The sequence below is a fragment of the Phascolarctos cinereus genome, unplaced genomic scaffold, assembly GCF_003287225.1.
Source record: "Phascolarctos cinereus isolate Bilbo 61053 unplaced genomic scaffold, phaCin_HiC Scaffold_5;HRSCAF=322, whole genome shotgun sequence".
Lineage (NCBI taxonomy): Eukaryota > Metazoa > Chordata > Mammalia > Diprotodontia > Phascolarctidae > Phascolarctos > Phascolarctos cinereus.
Window position 1 is genome coordinate 205,053,396 of NW_027555958.1, and position 15,225 is coordinate 205,068,620.

Consider the following 15,225-nt stretch of genomic DNA (forward strand, 5'->3'; position numbering starts at 1 on the left):
GTTTGTTTTTGTCTTCATTGAAGCATATGACCACATTTCAAGGGCAATATAGTATGATATGACCCAAACTATCCTTCTAACTTCATCATATAAAACATTCCATCTTATATTTCTGTGCTCTTTGTACAGACTGTCCCCAAGGACTTGAATGAACCTGTCATTACCTATATCTTTTGGAATGCCTAGTTTTTTCTCAACCTTCAACTTAAATGCCATCTATGTGAGTTCTTTCCAGGTCCTCCCCTCCTATAGCTGCTAATGCCTCCCCAAATGACCTTGTATTTGTTTTGTATGCGCTTTAAATCTACATTACTTTGTGCATACTCTAGGCACATTGGATTTCCCCCATACTATGTAAACTTCTTACATGTAGAAACCATGTCATTTATTTCTTAGTATCCCTATGAATGCTTTCTAAATGCTTTTGATTGATTGATCTTGTAATCAGGTGTTTTTTTTGTTTATTATTTTAACCATATATTTTACTAGAAATTTAATTTTATTTAAAATAAGAATCAAAAAAACTTATTAGATTAGCATAATCATTAATGATTATAGTTGAACATTTACCTCCTAAGTGACAATGAAATTACTTTACTCTATTTTTTTAAAATTTGGAATATTTTTAATTTGGACACAGTTTTCAGGAAAAATGAGTTAGAAATTGACCTGCATATTTAGGAGGAAGCAAACATTGTGTTGCTATCTGAATTGAGTTAATCAAAGATGGTTTTTAAATGATTTTTTCTTTTAGTTTTGTATTATATCTTGATTTACACAACTTATTTGTGTTTCATGTATCCAATTTCTGTAACAAGAGGTATCTTAATATAGGAAAAAGACATCCACTCTATACACCTGGGTTTGAATCCTCAGTTACTAGACATGTGAACATATATATTGTTACTTGTCCTTATCTTCCCCATTTCTTAAATGAGAAGTTATATATTTCCATAAATCAAATGAAAATATTCATATAAAAGTTTTGTTTCTACTTTATCAAATTTAATATAGCTATACTTTAAACACAAAATAAAAATGACTTAGTTACCATTTCTTATAAAAGCCTCATTGTTATAAAAACTATAAAAAGTCATTAACTTTCTTATATTGCTTAGCAGTTACTGATTTTTATTTAGAGAGAGAAAATTCTTAACAGTTCTCTTCATTCATGAAATAGTAGGTCCAAACAAATATCAAGGGTCCATAATTTCATTAGTATGAAGCAGCAGAATTTAGGCTGTATCTTATCCATGGTTTTTATTCTTTGAAAGTTGTAGCTGAAGAGGCTTAATGTAGGGTGATTTAAAGAACATAGCCAGTATGTGTCAAAGACAGGTCTTGACTATGAGGTCAACTGATGACTATCTAGTGGATAGTACATAGTAAATGCTTAATAAATTCTTCTTATTGTAGAACACTTTGGAACTATGCCCAAAGGGCTACAAAAATGTTCATACCCTTTGATCCAGCAATAGCACTTCTAGGGCTATATCCCAAAGAGATTAAACAAATGGGAAAAAGACCCACATGTACAAAAATATTTATAGCAGTTCTTTTTATGGTGGCAAAGAATTGGAAATTGAGAGGATGCCCATCAATTGGGGAATGGCTGAGCAAGTTGTGATATATGAATGTAATGGAATACTATTGTGCTATAAGAAATGATGGACAGGCTGACTTCGGAAAAACCTGGGAAGACTTATATGGTCTGATGCTGAGTGAAGTTAGCAGAACCAAGAGGACTTTGTACACAATAACAGCCATGTCATACGATGACTAATATTGTTAAACTGAACCCTTGTAAGCATTACAAGGATCTAAGACATCTCCAGAGGCCTCGGGATGGAAAATTCTGTCCACATCCAAAGAAAGAACTATGGAAGTCGAATCGCTATAACTTATTTTTACCTTCTGTTGAGTTTTGTTTCATCTTTCTGATGGTTCCTCTTATTGGTTTTAATTCTTACTTACAACTTCACTAATGTGAAAATATTTTTAATGGGTTTGTAAATGTAAAACCTATATCAGATTGTGCACCATCTTCGGGAGGGTGGGTGGGAGGAAGGGAGAGAAAAATTTTCGACTCAAAAGCATATTGAAGTGATTGTTGACAAATCAAAATAAATTAATAAAATTTAAAAAAAATTTAAAAAATGCTTCTTGACTGACTGACCCCATATGCCATGGTCTCTCCTTTATAAAAGATGAAGTATAGGAAATGTACCATATTCCTTGTATCAAGAAAAGAGCAAAAATGATATGTCTTAGGAAAATGCACCTGTCTTATGCAAACAGTGTATTGATTTTGTTTTTTCATACAAATACTGTTTTTGTTTCCTTATTTCTTATTTTTCCTGACTTCAAAACAACTTTTATGAGAACTTTTAAAATTTCTTTTAGTAAAATTTCTTTTAGATATTTTTTTCTTAGAAATTCTCTGTAGGCAAGTGTGCAATGAGTAGTTTAATTTATGATCTAATAGTAACACAACCAAAAAAATCAAATATGTCAGATTCCTAAATACCATAAAGCTTTCTTGATAGACATGTGTAAACCAAAGAGCTTTACTTAAATCTCATTAACAATGGAGCATGTTCTCCCTTTATTAAACAAAATGACAAAGAGGGAAGGAAGATAGAAAAATGCAGTGTCATTTCTCTTATTTAAAGTAATATCATCCATAACCATAACAGATGTATGTTGATTTTATTCATACTTTTTCAATGGCTCCTACTTTAATTTTTCACAGATACTCTTTAGATTTCCAATTAGTATAAGAGGAAAACACTATATGAAAACACTGAGGAAAGCTATGAAAATTATATTTTTTTTTCACTTTTCATATTAAAATAAGCTGGCTCAGCTACAAGAGCCCCATAGATTTGGCCTCCATGGTAAATGGTGCTTTCATACAGTTCTTTGAAAGCAGTGTCAAGGCCAGCCTCCACCCTAGGAAAGAAGACCTTTGTAATTCAGAATATCCTCAGTTTAAATAAATAAAAAATGAATAAATGTGTATGCATGTGTGTGTGTGTGTTACTGAAATTCCAGCAAATTGGCACTTGATATCCTTGTTGTTCAGTCTGCATCTTTTAAAAATATATATTAAGAACCTAGAATCCAATATTCAGATCTAAAATGCAATTTGGAGATCATCTAGTCCAAATACTTTATTTTAGAAATGAGTAAACTGAGGACTACACATTAAGTGAATTACACAAAGTAACTAACAAGTAACAGAGCCAACATGTAACTGTATGGCCTCTTTTGGAGCAGGATTTATTTAAATGTGTATGTCCCTAAGAACCTAGTAAGATGCTTTGTCAATATTAAGCTCTTAATAAATGTTTGATAAATGTTGAATGAATTATTGATCAATAAAAGAATTAAAAAGTCCCATTATGAAAAGAAAACGTATTCCTGCAGTTTGAATCAAGGATAATAGACTAACTCCAGGAATCATGATCAAGAAATGATGATAAAGTCAAGCACTTTTTTTTAACTTATGAAAAGTAAGTTAGAGTTTCAACTTTTGCACACACTAAACTCTAAATAGGAGTAACATATGTTTCTCAAAAACAGCAAATGTTTGCTTATCTAAGTCATGAGGACTAGAAGTGCAGGATTTTTCCTGCAGAGTTAATGTGCTGAACTTTTCATTGATTCTGGGCAACCCTAAAAACTATGTAGTGTATCAGTACTTTTATCAGAGCCAGATTCCTAGTTTAGGAGATCCATTAAGAGAAGAGGAGGGTTACAGCAACACTTAGGATGACTAGAGGCATCAGGACATATTGACAATTCAATATAGTTTAATTTTTATTTTGTCCAAATGTTGATAGAGCATTCTCTCTCTCTCTCTCTCTCTCTCTCTCTCTCTCTCTCTCTCTCTCTCTCATTAAGAGAGACAGAAGGTCCCGAATTCACTTCCAGTTATAAAATGAACCAGTTTTAGTCTTTATTTCAGTGATTTGGCCTTGATTTTAGGACTTTATTTTTTTACCTTTTTGAAGTTATTTTTATTCTCTTTTGTCCAAAAATTGTATTCTAGCTGCTAAAAACTTAAGGAAGTTCTCATGGTCAATATATTTTTCATGTGGAATTTTTTCCAATGAAACTCAAATTATTTTATAAACAGGTTTAATGCTATCTTTAATTTTATATTACCTACCTTCTATATCCTTGTATCCTTTTTGCCTTCCCTCATAGAAAACCTTCCTTTATAACATGTAAAATATATTGAAAATACCTGATGACATATTCAATGGTCCACACTATTGAGTACCTGCTTGTGCAAAGGAGAGGGAGATATAGTTTCATATTTCATGTTTGGAGCCAAGCTTCATCATTACAATTTTGCAAATCCAGATTCAATTATTTTGTGGGATTTTTTTCCAATTATATTTTTTCATGTGTAATTATGAATATTTGCACTTCCTGATTTGGCTTAATTAATTTTAATTTGGATCATATCAATCTTCCCTTGTTTTTTCTATATCCACTATGTTCATTCTATCTTAAAACATTGAAATAATCCATTACAATTGTTCACCACAATTTGTTCATCCATTGCAAAATGGATAGGCATCTACTTGTCTTTGCTATCATAAAAAGTGTTGTTTTGAATATTTTGGTAGAAGTGGAATTTTTCATTTTATAAATATCTTTTTTGGGATATATGGAGAGCAGTAGAGACTGAGCTAAAGGGTATAGACAATTTTAGTCATTTTATTTGCATAATTCCAAATTGCTTTCAGGAAGGGTTGTGACAGTTCACAACTCCATTAACAATGAATTATTGAGCCTGTCTTTCTTTTTCATCTGTAACACTGAGAATTGCCACATTTTATCATCTTGGCCAATTTGTTGGTTGTGAGGTAAAACCTCAGGCAAAAATAATTAACATTTCTGTTATTACTAGTGATTTAGAGAATAATTTGTTTGGTAGCACTTTGCACATTTTTAAAGACTTTTTGTTTCTATTCTTTAACCAATTATTTATTGGGGAATGGCTGTTGTTATATGTTAGTTAGTTGTCTACAAATATTTAATATCAAATGCTTATCAAATATATTTGATACAGATATTTTACCAGTTGACTCATCTTTCTTGCTTATGAAAAAGCTATACAATTTCATGTAAATTATCATTTTTTTTCTTCATAATTGCTTCTGTCACTTGTTTGGTGAAAAAATTTCTTCCTACCCATAATTGTGAAAGGTGTGTGGTCTGTTCTTAATGAGCCTCTGGGCAGTCATTTGATTCTTTCTTTCTTGGAGTAAAAACACTTTCATTTCCTACTTCATACATTATGAATTGAGTCATTATAATAAGAACATTTTGTTCAAATATATTGTGCCAAGGATGTGCTTTATTATTATTTTCATTTCTTGTCCTACAAAAGTTGACTCCTGGCCTCTTTGTTTCTGTCTCAGCCTCTGTGCATTTCTTATTTATATCTATATGTTGATGTATGTATACATATTTACATACATATGTACTCCTAGAAATAAAAATAAATTATGTATTAAAAACAGAAAGGAGCAATGGAAATCTATTGAGTCCTTTTGTAAAATGTGAAAATGCCCTAGAAAAAGACTTTAAGCCTGGGATTTTCAAAAATTGTGTCCCTGAAACTAATTTTTTAAGAGATACAAAAAAAGACAACTAATGGGAAAGCCACTTTGACCTCACAAAAATAGTTAAATTTTCACAACAATATCATAATAGCAATAACAAAAAATCGTAATTAAAGTTTTTATTCTTTTCTGCAATCCATGTTTTCTTTGAGCACTAAGTAAAGTAAGATGGAAAAATTATCATGACACGAAATTATTTTGAAAAGATCCACTTCCCAAGGACCTATTTATATAAGCTACTTAATATCTCTCTCTGATATTTTAAAATCCTTTAAAAAAGGGAAAAAAAGATTCATATTGGGTACCAGGCTCAAGCTGGAATGATGTATGATGATTTACTGTCAAATGTTTTAAGAAAAGTTTTAGGTTTTCATCTATCTTAAAGTGAATTTTCCTTGTACATCAAGATAGAATTTTTCTCTGCTAGGAGGCTTGGAGCTTGGTGATACATTAAATAATTCAAAGGACCTTGAGTAAGGAAAAAAAAATATGATTTCTTGCACAGTTTGTATGACTCTGGACAGATCACTTGATCTTTATTTATTTCAGTTTCCTCCACTGTAAAATTGGCATAATAATAGGATCTACCTTTAAAAGGTTGTTGTAAGCATCAAATGAGGTAGTATTACAGTACCTGGAATGTAGTAGGCACTTAAATGATTTATCCTTCCTTCTGGTTAAAATGATGGGAGTTTTGCCTCCGGTTGCAGGACTCCCTCTCTAATTGGCATCAAGAACTTCTTCTGCCATGAAAATTCTAAGTGAGCCCTCAGCTCTCTCAGTTTTTAGCTTTGTAGTTGGGAGAACTGGAAATCACTTAACTTTCCAAACTATGGAGTTCTAGCAAAGATATTCTTTGACATGCAAAATCCCTCAGATCTATCCTCCATACACTCCAATTTTCTATAATCACATGTCCACAAACCTAATTTGTAACTGAAAATCAATCTTATAAACAACCATCATCCATTATGGATAGAGCAATAGGAAACATTTCAGTTCAGCCTAAATGGATGGAGGGAAGGAAAAACAAGAGGAGAAGGAAGAAGCCTCTCAATGACTTTACCTCAGTGTTTAAGAGAACGGAAGTAAAGATTTAAAAAAATACTTACCAGGTTACAGTAGTGCTAAAAACAAGACACATTCAGGATAACACCAAGTTCTGCCTAGAAAGATCTTTGTAGAGAGGTACATATCAGATAAAGATGGAACTTCTAATAATTATGGTCAAGCAATATGTTCATCCAGGGCAGTAATACCTTTCACTTTCTATTAGCTCATATCTCTCGTGTCCTCACCTCCTTTCTCCTCCTGAAGTATCTCCAAGATTTATGGCTCTCAGGATCCTTCAGTCTCTTCTTTCAGCTAGGAAAACTACATTTTCCAGAAGTCCCTGTTGCCCATATTAAGCTCTACAGTATACAGAGAAAAAATTTGGGATGGAGTGATATTGTTGATCAGGCATGTTTTTGTTGAGGGTGGCTATAGTATTAAAGGAAAAAGTTTTGCCTTTGTATAGTTGTTGTGGAACCTACCCCTTGAAAGATAGTTTACTTTTGTTTAAAAAAACAAGTCCAATGTAGGCAGAGATTCACTGGGAAAAGAAACCAATCTTGAGGAGCCCAATCCATTACAATCACAAATAAATAAATAATAAAAATGAGACTCTTTGTGCTTTTTTATTTCTAATATGGACAAGATACTATACGAGGCTTTTACTGTGAGGCACTACTGGAACTTCAGGTATTGAAGATCTTCCCCAGGGCTCTTTGTCAATGGCATTTCTTTGGTAGCATTATGAGACAAGTGTGTTTTATCCAGGTTATAAAAGAAGATATCAACTGTAGGAAAAAGGAAGAGTCTGGCTCTTTTATTGCAGATGATTACAGGTAATCATTTCCACTGCCTTGGAACATTAAGTATGGATCCAAGACTATCCAATTCATTTTTGAAATGGAATGACGTTTGGGATGCAAGGCCATGAAAAAAGTGAGAGACAGAAATCTGGGCTAAGCTTTGAAGCTGAGACTTTTTTATCCTGGCATAAAAGTTGATTTAGCAGAAAAGGCAATCAATCCATTTCCATAGTTCTTTGAGAGAGAATAACTTGCCGATGAAAAGAAAAAAAAAGTGACTTCACACGTTTAAGAATGCTGTGAATTTCTTACTTTTTCTTTGCCTTAAAGTGAAGCTAAAAGCATGAAGGCAATCTCTGTATTTAAGGTTTTTAAGTCATTTATCAGGAAAAGGAAAATAAATAAATAAAAACACTCAAGTAAGAGCAAATTTATTAGGTACTGTTCTCTTGGAGAAGTTGCCATAAAAAATAATTTTTGTATGCAGATGCAAAATGATTCAAATTGGAAGCAGAGAGAAAAAAAATAGAAGTGTGTTTAAAGAAAAAATGTATTTAGAGGAAAATATTTAAACATTTGTTTTCATAAATTTTTGTCAAAAAAAATTTGACCTACACCATTTAAGTTACTTAACAATATAGTAGATAGTAATATTTTAATTGATACATTTCAGTGTTTAAAAAAGAAACCTGTCAATGGTTATTGACAATTCCTGATATCTACAAATTATGTGATAGAAAAAGTTATTGATTTTTCAGGTGTCTTCATCATAGTTTCACTGTATTTTATAGTCCAAGAATGCTCCTCAACTTGGCATTAAAGTACCCTCATATTATCACTCAACCCTACATTTCTATCTTATTTCATAATACTCATCTCAGACATTACAAAGGACTCCAGTCCAAAGTAGGATGTTAATGTTCAAATGAAAGGTATGAGAAAGTGATTTTAAAGTTCAAAGGAGAGATACAAGTATCACTTCTCTCATTAGGGATAGAGTGTCACTTTTGAGCTGTTCCTTCAAAGGCAGAGATGTTATTGGGCATCCTAGGCAATGGGGGGAGGGTAGAGAGGTAGAGGTGGGGAAGTATGAAATAAGATCAAGTAAAAGGAAACAACCTGACCTTTCTGGAGTTAAGAGTACTTGAAAGGCTTAAGTGTAAAAACTACAAAATTTAGTGTCATTGTGTTTGTCTTTAAATGTCAAGCTAACTCACTTGAAATGTAATTCATAGGCAATGCTATACTCAGACATATTTAGCATTATTTAGACCTCCTGGATAACTGAATAAAATTTTTCACTTGTCATTAAGATAGTTGTGTTATCTTGATATCACCATTAACCGCTTCCAAATTTTCATGTGATTCCACTCCGAAAAAGAGTAGAGCGAAAGCTAGTTACAATAATTAGGCTACGTTGAGAACTTTTTTGGAGGGAGGAAAGGAATAAAGACTGGTAAAGTTGTTAGGAGGAAAAATACTAAACTAAACTTTTATAAGTGTGTGTGTGTGTGTGCGTGTGTATGTGTCTGTGTGTTTCTCTTTGTTTCAGTTAGATTGTCAGAAAATCAGGTCAACTAGGGTTAAATATTATGGTACACTCTACTATTTAGGCTATATTGTATAGATAAAAACTTCAGGTGCTACCCTTCAGAGCATTAAAAACATGTATACTTTTCAATTTATATAATATATTTACTATTGATTCTTTAGGATTTTTCCCCTTACGAACACCTCTGACTAAAAATAAAAAGGGACCATTCATTTGACAACTGTGGAAATATTACTGTCTCTGCAATGATCAACTAATCATCTCTCTGGATGATGCTTTTATAGCACAGCAGGAATGAGACAGAACTCTTACTTTTAAGGCCTTATAGATACTTTTGTAAGCACAGCAAGCTAGTGAAAAAAAAAGTACAGAAAGTAGGGAGAACAAAAGGAAGAAAAATGAAGAAATCAACAATTATTAGAAGTCACTTTTTCATGTAGTTTCCACTCTAGTCCCTCATCTTCCATTTTGGCTATGCCATTTAGATCACAAGCTTAGGAGGTTTGCTAATGCAATGAAGCTGAGAAGTATAAGTAATATGTGAGAAAACTCAGTTGTTGGGAAAGATCTTGAATAGGAATTATCAGCCAAATCTACTATGACAGAGTTTTATGAGGATAATTAAAATATATACATAGATTCCAAAAAATTAACTCTGCAAGTCTGAAAGGGAAAGTGAGCTTCCTTGAACAAAAAACTGTTGGAGTGAAAAACAGCTGTAGGGAAACATAATCTCAATATAAGTCAATAGAGAGGCAATGTGGAAACCTTTTAAAAAAAAAGCTAATAAAATTTCAGAATGAATTTAAAAAAGGCTTACTCTGCAGAATGGAAATGATACTCTAATCCTAGCCAGATCACATGTAGAATATTGTATTTAATTTTGAATCCCACATTTTAGGGAAAAAATATTATTTTGAAGCATGTCTACAGAAGGCATCCATAATGTTGTAACTCATAGAATGCCAGGAATAGCCAAAGGAAAATTGATGTTTTGCATGAAGAATAGAGGATTTAGGCACTCAAAGTGTACTCAGAAAAAGAAATTGAGCAAGGCATCAATGAACTCCCTAAGAAAAAACCTCCAAGGTCAGATGGATTTATAAGTGAATTCTATCAAACATTTAAAGAACAGCTAATTCTAATACCATATAAACTATATGGGAAAATAGGTGAAGGAGTCTTACCAAATTATTTTTATCATACAAATTTGGTGCTGACAGCTAAAGCAGAAAGAGCCAAAACAGAGAAAGAAAATTATAGACCAATTTCCCTAATGAATATAAATGTAAACATTTTAAATAAATATTAGCAATGAGATTACAACAATTTATCTCAAGGATGATATACTGTGATCAGGTAGGATTTATACCAGGAATGCAAGGCTGGTTCCATATTAGGAAAACTGTCAGCATAGTTGAACATATCAACAACAAAACTAACATATGATTATCTCAATAGATGCAGAAAAAGCATTTGATAAAATACAACACCCATTCCCATTAAAAACACTAGAGAGCATAGGAATAAAAGGAGACTTTCTTAAAATGATAAATAGCATCTATCTAAAGCCTTCAGCAAGCATTATATGCTATGGGGACAGGCTAGAAGTATTTCCAATAAGATCAGAAGTGACATAAGGATGTCTGTTATCACCACTATTATTCAATATTGTGGTAGAATTGTCAGCAATCAAAGAAGAAAAAGAAATTGAAGGAATTAGAATAGGCAAAAGAGGGGTAGTAGGGGGAGAAAACTTAAAACTCAAAGTCTTATAGAAGTGAATTGAAAACTAAAAACAAATAAATTAAATTTAAAAATATGTTTGTAGGGCTTTCAAGTGGAAGACAGAAAAGACTGTCTAATAATGGTCCCAGAAATCAGATTTTTTGGCAATAGGTAGAAATAGAGAGGTATATTTACTTTTGATACCAGATAAAATTAATAAGGAATTAGTAATGTCTAAAAGTTTAGTGGGCTTTTTGTAGTAGTTTTGAAGTAAAGAATGGATGTGAATTGTTAGGATCTTTTAGAAGAAACATTTGGTCAAATATGTGTTAGAGTCAATAACTTTTAGATTTCTTCTGTTAAATTCTATGACTATATAATTTGTTTTGGCTTTAGAATGCTCATAACGCAGGAGAAGTTTTGCATAATTTATAAACCTTGATTAGCACAAAAGTGCTGCATTGGTGCCAACAGAGTTAACAAATAGAGTATTTTTCTTTCTTTCTTTTTTTGTTGTTGTTTAACACCACAGATTGTAAAAACATTATGGTCGTTTTTCAGTCAAGTATGATTCTTAGTGACCCCATTTGTTTTTTTGTTTGTTTGTTGCTTGTTTGTTTTTGTTTTGTTTTTACAAAGATAGTAGAGTGGTTTTCCATTTCCTTTTCCAGCTCATTTTGCAGATAAGGAAACTAATGGGAATATGGTTAAGTGATTTGCCCAGGGTCACACAACTAGTAAATAAGTGAGGCCAGATTTGAACTCATGAAGATGAGTCTTCCTGAATCCAGACCTGGCACTCTATTCACTGTGCCACTTACATTCTCACAATAACATAAAGAATTATCTTTTGATTTATTGGGGTCTAGTTTGTGGATGATGTGCTAGAATATTTGGTGGCATTTTTTAACAAGAACCTTTTTATTCCACAAAAATTTTACTTTCTATCTTATACTGCTTTGAGGCCACTTTAATAATGTCTTAAATATTAATAATTCTTTTTATTCTTCCAAGTATCATTTTTTTGTCCTGTCTTCCCTTTTTCTATCTATCTAGTTGTTGCTAAGTAGAATTGTATCATTTCCTCGCAAATAAGCAGAAGAAAATGTCTGCTTCTCAGAAATTTATAGATAGAAGAGATTTCCGACACTTTCATTTTAGTGATGAGGAAAATCAGTTCACAGCAACTGTCAGAAAATCACAGCATTATAGAATTTCAACGATAGAAGTGATCTAGATCTAGTCCAATTTTTATTGATTAGCAAATATCCCTACAATATTCCCAATATATGTTTATATAACCTTCTCTCAAAGATCTGTAGTTATGGGAAACCCAATATATCTACAATCTGTCAGTCCTAATTGAGATGCTAATCATAACTAAGTTTTGGTTTTACCCTGTTTTACCTAACTGAAACAACTTTGACCTAATACCCCTAGCAATACTCTATGGAGCCAAGAAGAACAATTCTCTTTCATAAAATAGAAGACAACTCTCATATCCCACAGTGATCTTCCCTTCTTCAGGCTAATATCCCCAGATGACTATATCTCAGACATATGGCTACTTACTGACAGAGTCAGAAATAGAATAAAGGTCTCTTCTAGCTATTTCTAGTGCAATACTATTTCTTTCATCCTTTCATGTCCTTGTGTCCTACTCTACATTTTCCTATATCTCAAAATATTCATGTTATTTGCCAAGGCCCCTGAGGAAATATTTGATTTACATAGGTTATAAATTTTAAGAGATAAACTTTAATAATTTTCGAGGCATTATGTTCCTCTGTAATGTTCCCCCATTAGACCCTGAGCTCCTTGAATGCATGCTGTCTGGTGCGTGAGATTATGTGCAGAGACTTGAGAGCAGAGATTGTCATTTGGATTTCTTTGTATCCCTAATAAGGGAAACAGAATTAGATTTATATAGCACCTATGTGCCAAGCATTGTGCTAAGCATTTTTTTATAGTTATATCATTTTATCCTCACAACAACCTTGTAAGGTAGGTACTATTATTATCCTCATTGTGCAGTTGAAGAAGCTATGACAAAGAGATATTAAAGTGACTTGCCCAGAGTCACACAGGTAGTAAGTGACAGAGATCTGATTTGAACTCAGGTCTTCATGGATCCAGGCCCAGTGCTCTATTTAGTGAGCCACCAGGTGCCTCCTAATCATCAACAATGTCTGGCACATAGTGGGAACTTAATAAATATTTATGATTCACTGACACTAAATAAGTTGTTTTTTACAATGTTTAATAAAACCCTAGGGTGAATAGGGAGTAAACTTGTGATTTCAGAGATAAAGGGAGCTCCCAGATGAGGAAACTTCTGCTATACCAGATGCATCAGCACCTTCCCTTATCTTTTGTCTTCTTGTCTCAGAGAGCTGCCTCGAACATTGAAACCCTTGGGCAACTTGCCTAGGACAACATAGCTAGCGTGTGTCAGAGATGAGATTTGAATCCAGGTAGTTCTGGATCACAGGCCAGCTCTCTATTCTCCTATGCCATGCTAGCTCTCATATGTTAACCAGACCAAAAAAAAGATACTTTGATAATTGTTCCATAATAATAATGATAAACCATGATAATAGTTATCATTTTATAGCACTTTAAGTGCAAAGTGCTTTACAAACACTATTTTCTTTTAATCTTGATTTTTTTAGGTGAGGAAACTGAGGCGAACCAAACAGAGGTTAAGTGATTTACCACGTGTTGTTAAAAAGTTAACAAATTTCTGAGGCAGGATTTGAATTTAGGTCTTCTCAACTGTTAGTTCAATGTCCACTGTACCAGACAGCTGCCTGTAAATTTATATCTTATATCAATCAATTGGCCTTTCCACTGGAAAACCCTATCATTTTCTAGTATAGGTAGATTTACCTGGAATCAATAAAATTCCAAGATATAGCAAATACATTTGACAGCATAGACTGCACATAAGGGCAGATTTAATGAACTGTAGAACACTTCTCATAATTGAAATAATTTCTCAGCAGATGTTCAGTTTTGCTCTACTAAAAGGAGGGGGGGAGAAACTTTCATGTGAGATAATATTGTGCAAACACAAGAACATTGCTATTTTGGTTTCAGAGAAAAAATATGGGAATCCAAGAACATTTGAAATCTGTTCCCAGTTCTGCTACTAATTTTCTCAGTAACCTTTTGCAAACCATTTGCAAAGAACTGAAAAGGAGTGAATGTTTGACATAGGGTGTGAGTGATAATTCTCAGTTGTTCTGGACCATAAGCACTCTAAACCTCTAGCTCTCAATCTCTTACTGGTTTGTCATATAGCTGTTATCAGAGGAAGATCTCATCCAAATTTGTTGTTGTTCATTCAGTCACTTGTATCTGACTCTTCATGACCCATGGACTATACCATGAGGTTTTCTTGATAAAGCTACTGGAATTGGTTGCTATGTCCTTCTCCAGTGGATTAATGCAAGTAGAAATTAAGTAACTTGCCCAGCTAGTAAGTGTCTGAAGCTGAATTTGAATTCAGGTCTTCCTAACTCCAGGCCCAGCACTCTATCCACTGGTCCATCTAGCTGTCTCATCTAAATTAAGATAACTTTTTTTTTTTTAATCAGGTACCTAGTTCCATTGAGCAATTAAAGGAATCAAACTTTTCAAATTGAGAATTTCAGTTATTCCTGTCAATCCTTCTCTAGGGGCTTCATGGGGAGAGATGGAAGAAAATTTCCTCTAGCAGACCGTAAGTAGAAAAATTCTAATTAACAAGTATCTAGTAAGTGTAAAACATTGTATGAGGAACTATAGGAATAATGATGATGATGATTACATACTACTTTAAGATTTGCAAATTCCTTTGCAGATATCTTATTTTAATTTAATAACAATAATAATACATATATTTAAAATTGATATAATTTCCTCAATATTTCTACACCTAGGGCCAGGGAGGCATAAGGAGTAGGGAGGAGTTGTTGATAGAGTATGTGGATAGAGTACAAGATAGTGAGGGAGGTGCCTGGGGCCAGGTTACAACTTCAGGACTTAATTAAATTGAGTCAAGAAAGTAATTAGCAAAATATATATATATAGGATAACACAGCAGACATTCAAACTTTTAATAAGGATATGCACTGACAAGCACAGTCCCCTAGGTCTCCCCATTCATGGAACATGACAAAGTCATTAGTAACAGCATCTGATTCCTCAGGTTTACAGCAGTACATATCGTCCTACTGCTGGCTGACATGATATCCCTCACTATCTCCAAAAGTGCTACTTACTGCATTTAGCCAATCACCAAACATGGAATTCCTGATTATTGTGCTACCTATACTCTTACTCAGGTTTTGCATGCCTAAGAATTAGATGGTGACTTGATTTAATATTGTTATGCAGTGTGATTAACCCCTTATTGTCCAAGGCTTGGGCAGAACATGTGGAACTCTTAGAAAGAGGCCTAGAA

General features: G+C 33.1%; 1 pseudogene; it reads right to left on the reverse strand.

Annotated features, from left to right (window-relative positions):
• Positions 1-14,986, reverse strand: part of LOC110217935 (BRCA1-A complex subunit Abraxas 1-like) — a 44,870-nt pseudogene extending 29,884 nt beyond the window's left edge.
• Between the last annotated feature and the right edge of the window lie 239 nt (positions 14,987-15,225).